Raw genomic sequence first — 7,337 nt, 5'->3', positions numbered from 1 at the left:
CCCCCCCCCCCCCCCCCCCCCATGTTGCATCTAATTCCCGGAATACCCCGCACGTTAGACTTGTCGATGGGGGAACGACTTTTCTTTCTGTACGCCTTCTGAATTGCAAGCCTCTTCATTTTTTAAATTGCACTTCTTCAGTTTCAGCAAGGAGAGAAAAAGTGCTTTTGCATGCGACCTTGCGTGTTTATGTCTTAAACCGACCCTTCCACAGAAACACGTGTCGACACGTGTATAGAAATTTAAAAAAATGCTCGGTTTTTTATTGTTTCTGCGGCTACAAATTTGTTGTTTTTTTTTGTTGTTGAAGCGGTTTGCAATCCCCAGCGGTAAAATGCTTTTTCTACGTTTCTTTTCCCCCTCCGCCTTTTTTATTAAATGCAACCCCTCTTTTTTTCTGATTATAGTAGTTCCATATCTGCCGCATGTTTACAGGCGCCCTGTTCCTCCTCGTGGGTTTTGCAGCTTTTGTGAATCGCGAATGTGCATGTGGGATTCCCCCACCCCCCACACACACACACACACTTCTGCATTAGACCGACATCCCCTTCCCCTGGTGCAAGACTTTTTGAGGAGGAGTGTGCAATGGAAAACAGCCCCAAGTTGTCTCTCTTCCCTGCGGGTTTGATATAGCAACACCCGCTGACAATAGACTTCGGCGCTTTTTTCTTTTGAGCTTCAAGAGCTTGTGTGTGTGTGTTTTTTTTTTAATTTCCCCAACTCCCGCCCCTGGCTGGTTTTCTCTCTCTTTTTTTCGTTTTGTGTCCTATCGGGATTGTGTCTTTTTTTTTCGTTTTGCAATTTTGCTTTTGAACCGCCTTGCAGGGTGCGGTGGCTGTAGGTTTGGTGGTTGGGGACGGAGAGATGATCTGTGCATGAGAGAGAGAGAGAGAGACTTTCATTTGAAGGGTTGTGTAGTCCAGAGGCTAGTTTGTTCTTCTACCTAAAGAGGAAGGAGTTTCTCTTTCTCCCCTTCCCTTTATGGTTGCAGTGTGTGTGTGTGTCGTCTGAGCCAGAAATGATTCATTCTCATGCGCGGGTATTAACCAGCTGATGTATCACTGTGTCTGTTGCTACAGCCTGTTTCTTGTTGGGGTACCTGAGGTGCTTGCAGTGTCTGGATTCCAGCTATTGCCCTTTCCTCCCTTCTGCCCCCTTTTTGCTCTCTTCCCTGGTCGCCTCCACTCTGTGTCTGCCTCCTCTCTTGCCCTCTTTCCCCACCCTTCACTCTGTCCTCATTGCTGTCTCTACCCCACACACTTGTCCTCTGTGCTGTCTTCTCCCCCCACCCCATGTCCCATCTGGCTGTGTTCAGAATGGAGTAGTTCTGGAGGCTTCTGTTTTTTTTTTAAACATAGAGTAATACAACACAGAAACAGACTCTTTGGTGCAAAGAATCATGCCGAGCATAATCCCAAACTAAACGAGTCCAACATGCCTACACCTGGCCCATCCCTCCAAACCTTTCTTATCCATGTACTTGTCCACATGTTTTAAACATTGTAACTGTACCTGCATCCACCACTTGCTCTGGAAGTTCATTCCACACGTGAACCACTTTTTTTTAAAATGCATTCCCCCTATGTCATTTTTAAAAATCTTTCCTCTTTCACCTTAAAGATATGCCTCTTAATCTTAACATCAACCCTCAGGAAAGGACGTCTGCCATTCACTTTGTACCCCTCATGGTTTAATAAGCTTCTATAGGGTCACCTGACAACCTCCTATGCTCTAGTGGGGAAAAAAAGTCCTAGCCTTTCCTTATCACTGAAACCCTCCTAACCCAGCAGCACCCTTTATAAATCTTTTCGGAACTGTCTCCAGTTTACTAATACCCTTGCTATGACAGGGTGACCAGAACTGGACACAAGTACTCCAGAAGAAGCCTCACCAATGTCCTGTAGAACCTCAACATGACATCCCAACTCCTGTACTCTGAGCTCTCATAAGTGAGCACGAGCATGCTAAATGCTGCCTTAACCTGTGATGCAAATTTCAAAGGATTATATACCTCTTCCCCTGGTTCTCTGTTCTACAACACCACCCGCGGTCCTACTTTTAATTGTATAAGACCTGCTCCAAATGTAATACCTTGCATTTATCAAAATTGAACTGTCTGCCACCCCTCAGCCCATTGACCCAATTGATCAAGAACTCTAATCCTAGATAACCTTCTTCACTGTCCACGCTACCACCAATTTTAGTGTCATCTGCAAACTTACTCAGCATACCTCCTATGTTCTTATCAAAATCCATTTATATAAATGACAAACAAAAGTGGACCCAGCACCGATCCTTGTGGAACAGTGGTGATCCACGGCCCTCCACGACCACGTTCTGTCTCCTACTGACAAATCAATTTTACCTCCAATTAGCAAGCTCTCTGTGAATCCCACGTGATGTAACTTTATGAATTAGTTGACCATGCAGAGCCTTATAAAAGACTTTACTAAAGTCCAAGTAAACCACATCTACCACTCTGCCTTCATCAATCTTTTTGGTTACTTCCTCAGGGAAAAATAACTCATTCAAGTTTGTGAGACATGATTTCTCTTACTGAAAACCATGCTGCGTATTCCCTAATCATTCCTTGCCCCTCCAAATGCATGTAAATCCTATCTCACAGAATTGCCTCCAACAATTTACCCACCACTGACGTCAGGCTCACAGGTCTATGGTTCCCAGGCTTCTCCTTAACAGCTTTTCCGAAATAAAGACACATTAGCCACCTACCAGTCCCCTGGCATCTTGCACGTAGCTGTAGGTGATACTGATATTTCTGCTATGGGCCCCTCCATTTCCTCTCTAACTTCCCATAGTGTCCTGGGAGACACTCCAGCACTTGCTTGTCCGTAATGTGACCTGTTATCAAAATATCAATATTTATCTCCCTGCGTTCTCTAGCCTCCATTTTTTTTTTCTCTACGGTAAAAACTGATGCGAAATATTCCTTTAACATCTCTTCCCAACTATGGAGATTCAACAGAAAGATGACCTTGTTGATCTTTAAGGGGATCTACTCTCTCTAGGTGTACTTTTGCTCTTAATGTAATTGTACAATCTCTTTGAGTTATCCTTAACCTTATTTGCCAAGGCTATCTCATATCCCCTTATTGCCCTCTTACGAAAGCCCTATGCTCTTCGAGAGATTTATTTAATCCCGGTTGTCCATTTAATGATTCCTTTTTTTTGGTACTTGACTAGAACCTCTATATCTTGATTAATCCATCCTTCCCTAATCTTATCACCCTTACCGTTCACTCTCTCAGGAACAAAATGCCTCAACTCTCCTCATCGCACTGTTGAACGCCTCCCACTTGTCAGACGTCCTTTTACCTGCGAACAGTGTACTACAATCAACTTTTGAAAGTTCTTGTCTCACACCATTAAAATTTGCCATACTCCAGTTTATCTTTTATGGAAGGCTATCCTTTTCCATAACTATTTTAAAACTCATAGAATTATGATCATGAGTCCCAGAGTGTTCCATTGTTAACACTGAAGTCACTTGCCCTGCCTTATTACCGAAGAGAAGGTCAAATTTTGCTCCTTCTCTCGGAGGAACATTGATAAAGAAAATATTTAACAAATTCCTTGCCATCCAAACCTTTTAACGCTATGGCAGCACCAGCCAGTGTTTGGGAAATTGAAATCCCCTATTACAGCCCTATTCTTACATATATCTGAGATCTCGCTACATATTTGCCCCTCAATTCCCCCCCTTCCCCTATAGTCAGAGGGAGGCTATAGTACGATTGCATCAAGGTGATCATCACTTTATTTTTTAATTTCAACCTGTATATTTTCTTTGGGTGCTCCCTCAGAAATATGTCTAATTATGGAAGTAATATTTTTCCTTAATCAAAGATACCACCGCCACCTCCCCACCCTCCTTTCCGTCCTTCCTATAACATTTAAAATGTACAACATTGAGCTGCCAGTCCTGTCATTCATTCAGCCAAGTTTCTATAATGGCTATGTGTTCCCAGTCCTGTTTTCCAATACGTGGCCTGAGTTCATCACTCTTGCGTTGAAACAAATGCTGTTCAATTCTTCAGAGTTACCTTGCTCGTGTCTATCCTTTTACTAATGAAGTTGGCTATTCATTTTCCTGATTCAGAAGCACCCTCTCCTGTCTTTCTGATTTTCACGGAAACCCAGGAAACCCTACCTACCCCTCCCCTACAATCGATTTAGAGGCTCTTGAAATCGTTTCAGCTGGGTGCTTTTTCCACATGGTGGGGAGCTGACTGATCTGGTGACAGTGGACCATGTGGGGGCGGGTGCTACACCAGGTGGAGGGGTATATCTGGGTGGCAGGGAAGACCCGCGGGCTGAGGGCTTGGTACCTGCGGGGTGCGTGTTGGTTAGACGTTGACGGGGGGCATGTGTGCGCGTCTTTTGACCATGAAGTGTTGCCGTCCGGCTGGGGAGGAAGATCGCGGGATTCGATGCTGTGACTTGATCTAGCACCTGCCGCGTCCTCGTGTTGAGTGGCAGGCACGACGTTGGCGGCCACTCTGCACGGCCAGCTTCGGAGCGCTTGTGGTCAGAGTGTCTGTCCTTCCCACTGCCTGCCCTTGAGGTTGGGACAATGCTGATGTTTGGACGGGCGATTTTTGAGGTGACCAGGGTTTTGAGCACTGGAGATGGAGTTTTATCTGCTATGAACAAGACCTACAGGGAGGGGTGCTCCTTTCCCTTTGGCCTTGGGGTCCAGAAGCAGGGACTGTGGCATCGGCCATTGAGTCCAAACGAGAAGGCGTTTGGCGCGTTTGCCTTCATTGCTCAGAGCTTTGAGTGTAGGAGTTGGGGACGTCATGTTGAGGTTGTACAGGGACATTGGTGAGGCCTCTTCTGGAGCACTGCGTCCTGTTCTCTTTATAGGAAGGATGTTATTCAACAGGAGAGGGGTTCGGGAGAGATTTACCAGGACGTTGCCGGTCTGAGTTATAAGGAGAGGCTGGGACCTTGTTTTCACTGGAGCGTAGGAGGCTGAGAGAGGCGACCCGATAGAAGTTTATAAAATAATGAGAGCTTTAGATAGAGTAGATGGTAGGTATCGTTTCCCTAAGATGGGTAATTTCAAGGCCAGGAGGTACATTTTTAAGGTGAGAGGAGAGGGATTTAAGGAAGACATGAGGGGCGACTTTTCCTCAGCAGAGAGTGGTTTGCGTGTGGAATGAACTTCCAGAGGAGGTGGTGGATGTTGGTCCAGTTACAGCATTTAAAACATGTTTGGATAAGTACTTGGATAGGAAAGGTTTGGAGGGATGTGGGCCAGGAGCAGGCAGGTGGGTGGGAGTAGTTTAGTTGGAGATTATGTTCGGGTTGGACTGAAGGGTCTGTTTCCATGCTGTGTGACATTGAAGAATTTCTGTACTTGGAGGGTGGGGAATCTTTGATTCCCTGTCCCACAGTGGGTTCTGGAGGAGTGCTGCCTGTTTTGTTGTCTCCATATCTCGGGCAGGATGGATTTGTTATGGGGCGGTGTTTGGGGTAATTCGCCGAAGGGTCACTTGATTGCTGTAAGGGTGAGGAGCATTCTGTGGAGGTGGAGGTGGGGTTGGGGGTGGAGTGGGAGCGTAAAGAACGATTGAGTAAATTGGATTGGTATCATCCCTGCGCTTCGGAACGAGAGCTGATCTTGTTCAGACGGATGGGGTTATGAAAGGATGTTGACACGGGCTGGGGACTGGGCTGTGGGGGTGGGGGGGTGGTGTGGACAGTCTCGGGACAAGACTGTATCAGAACAGAGAAAGGACTTTCTTCACTTGGACAGTGTGAGAAGGGCTCTGAGAACAACCAGGATTGAATTGAAAGGGCGAGCAGTCTGGATGGGCTGAATGGCTGCCGCCTGCCACTTATTCATGATGCTTGAGGACTTGGTTGTGGTCAGGACACAGCTTTTCCAAAACACTGCACAGGGAGAAGGCAGAGCACCCTTTACTTTCTGTAAACTGAACATAAAACTCTTCACTGTTCTTTCCCCCCATGTCTTGTATGTCTGTATGGTATGTAGTTTGTGAGCTGGAGGGCACTGTTAGGGCCATGGTGAGTTACATATTGTAGACAATATACACTCTGTTGGCGGAGGGAATGAGTGTTGAAGTTGGAGGCTAGCATGTTGATTGAGGGGACGGTGGGGGGCCAACTTTGTCCCTGGAACGGTGTGGAGCTTCCCGAGTGTCAGAGCTGCCCCCCCACCCGTCCAGGGCAAGTGGGGAGTATTCCCTGCCCCTCCTGACTTGTGCCTTGTTGATGGTGGGGCAGTCTTTTGGGGGGGGTGGCGGGGGTGGGGGTGGTCCAGGAGGGGAGTTACCCGCTGCAGGATTCCCAGCCTCTGACCTGCTCCTGTAGCCACAGGGTTGATATGGGGCTGGGTCCCAGTTTCTTGTAACCCCCAGGATGTTGATAGTTGGTGGGGATTCAGTTATAACATAGTTGATCGTCAAGGGGTGATGGTTAGATTCTCTCTTGTTGAAGATGGTCATTGCCTGGCATTTGTGTGGCATGAATGTTGCTTGCCGCTTGCCACTTGTCAGTCCAAGCCTGGATATTGTTGAAATGAAGTTGTTGCTCAGGGTGTTGGACAGTGGGTTATCCGATGGCACTGTAGAAAGCAGGAGCTGGGTCGCCTTCACGTTGCTGTTCTTGGGAGCTTGTTGCTTATGAACCATCTATTTCTTCCTGTCTAGTGGTGACTCCTTTTCCAGTGTTGTAGCTCACTGGGCGTTGAAGGCTGTGAGGTGCTGGCAGCCGTGGATTTGATGTGTAGTGAGCAAAGTTGGGGGGGGAAGCCAGCTGATCATTAACCTGGAACATCTGCATCCTCTCTGCGCCTGGGCTAGTACTACCTTCCCAGGGCGAGGTGCGCAGAGGTGAATGCAGCGCTGTGGGCATTGCTGCATGAACCTGTCTTCGCTGACCGCCCCATTGAGAAGGTGGTGCTGATCTGTTGACACATTGATCCCTTTGCAGCCCTGTGGTATGGGTACTGCTTCACTGTTTGTGGGAGGGGAGGTGTGCTCGAGGATTTCAAACCCGCAACGGTGAAAGTGGGGCTGATCTACTTCCGAGTCAGGATGGTGCGTGGGGCACGGAGGAGAGCTTGGTGTGTGTGTGTGTGTTTGCCTCTGGTGGGTAGGGGCCATGGGTTTCCAAGGGTACCCTTGGAACAGCCTTGTCAAGCCTGCAGTGCGGTTCCTGCCAGGTACACACTGCTATGGCTGTGCGTCGGTGGTGGAGGGATGGAGTGGCAACTCGAGCGAAGCTCTGTGTTGGATTTGATGGGGGGGATGTGTAACGGACTTGGAGCATTTGGCCTGCAGTTTAAC

The sequence above is a fragment of the Rhincodon typus genome, chromosome 49, assembly GCF_021869965.1.
Source record: "Rhincodon typus isolate 14 chromosome 49, sRhiTyp1.1, whole genome shotgun sequence".
NCBI classification, from domain to species: domain Eukaryota; kingdom Metazoa; phylum Chordata; class Chondrichthyes; order Orectolobiformes; family Rhincodontidae; genus Rhincodon; species Rhincodon typus.
The sequence above is the reverse complement of the archived record's forward strand: the minus strand, read 5'-3'. Positions refer to the sequence as shown.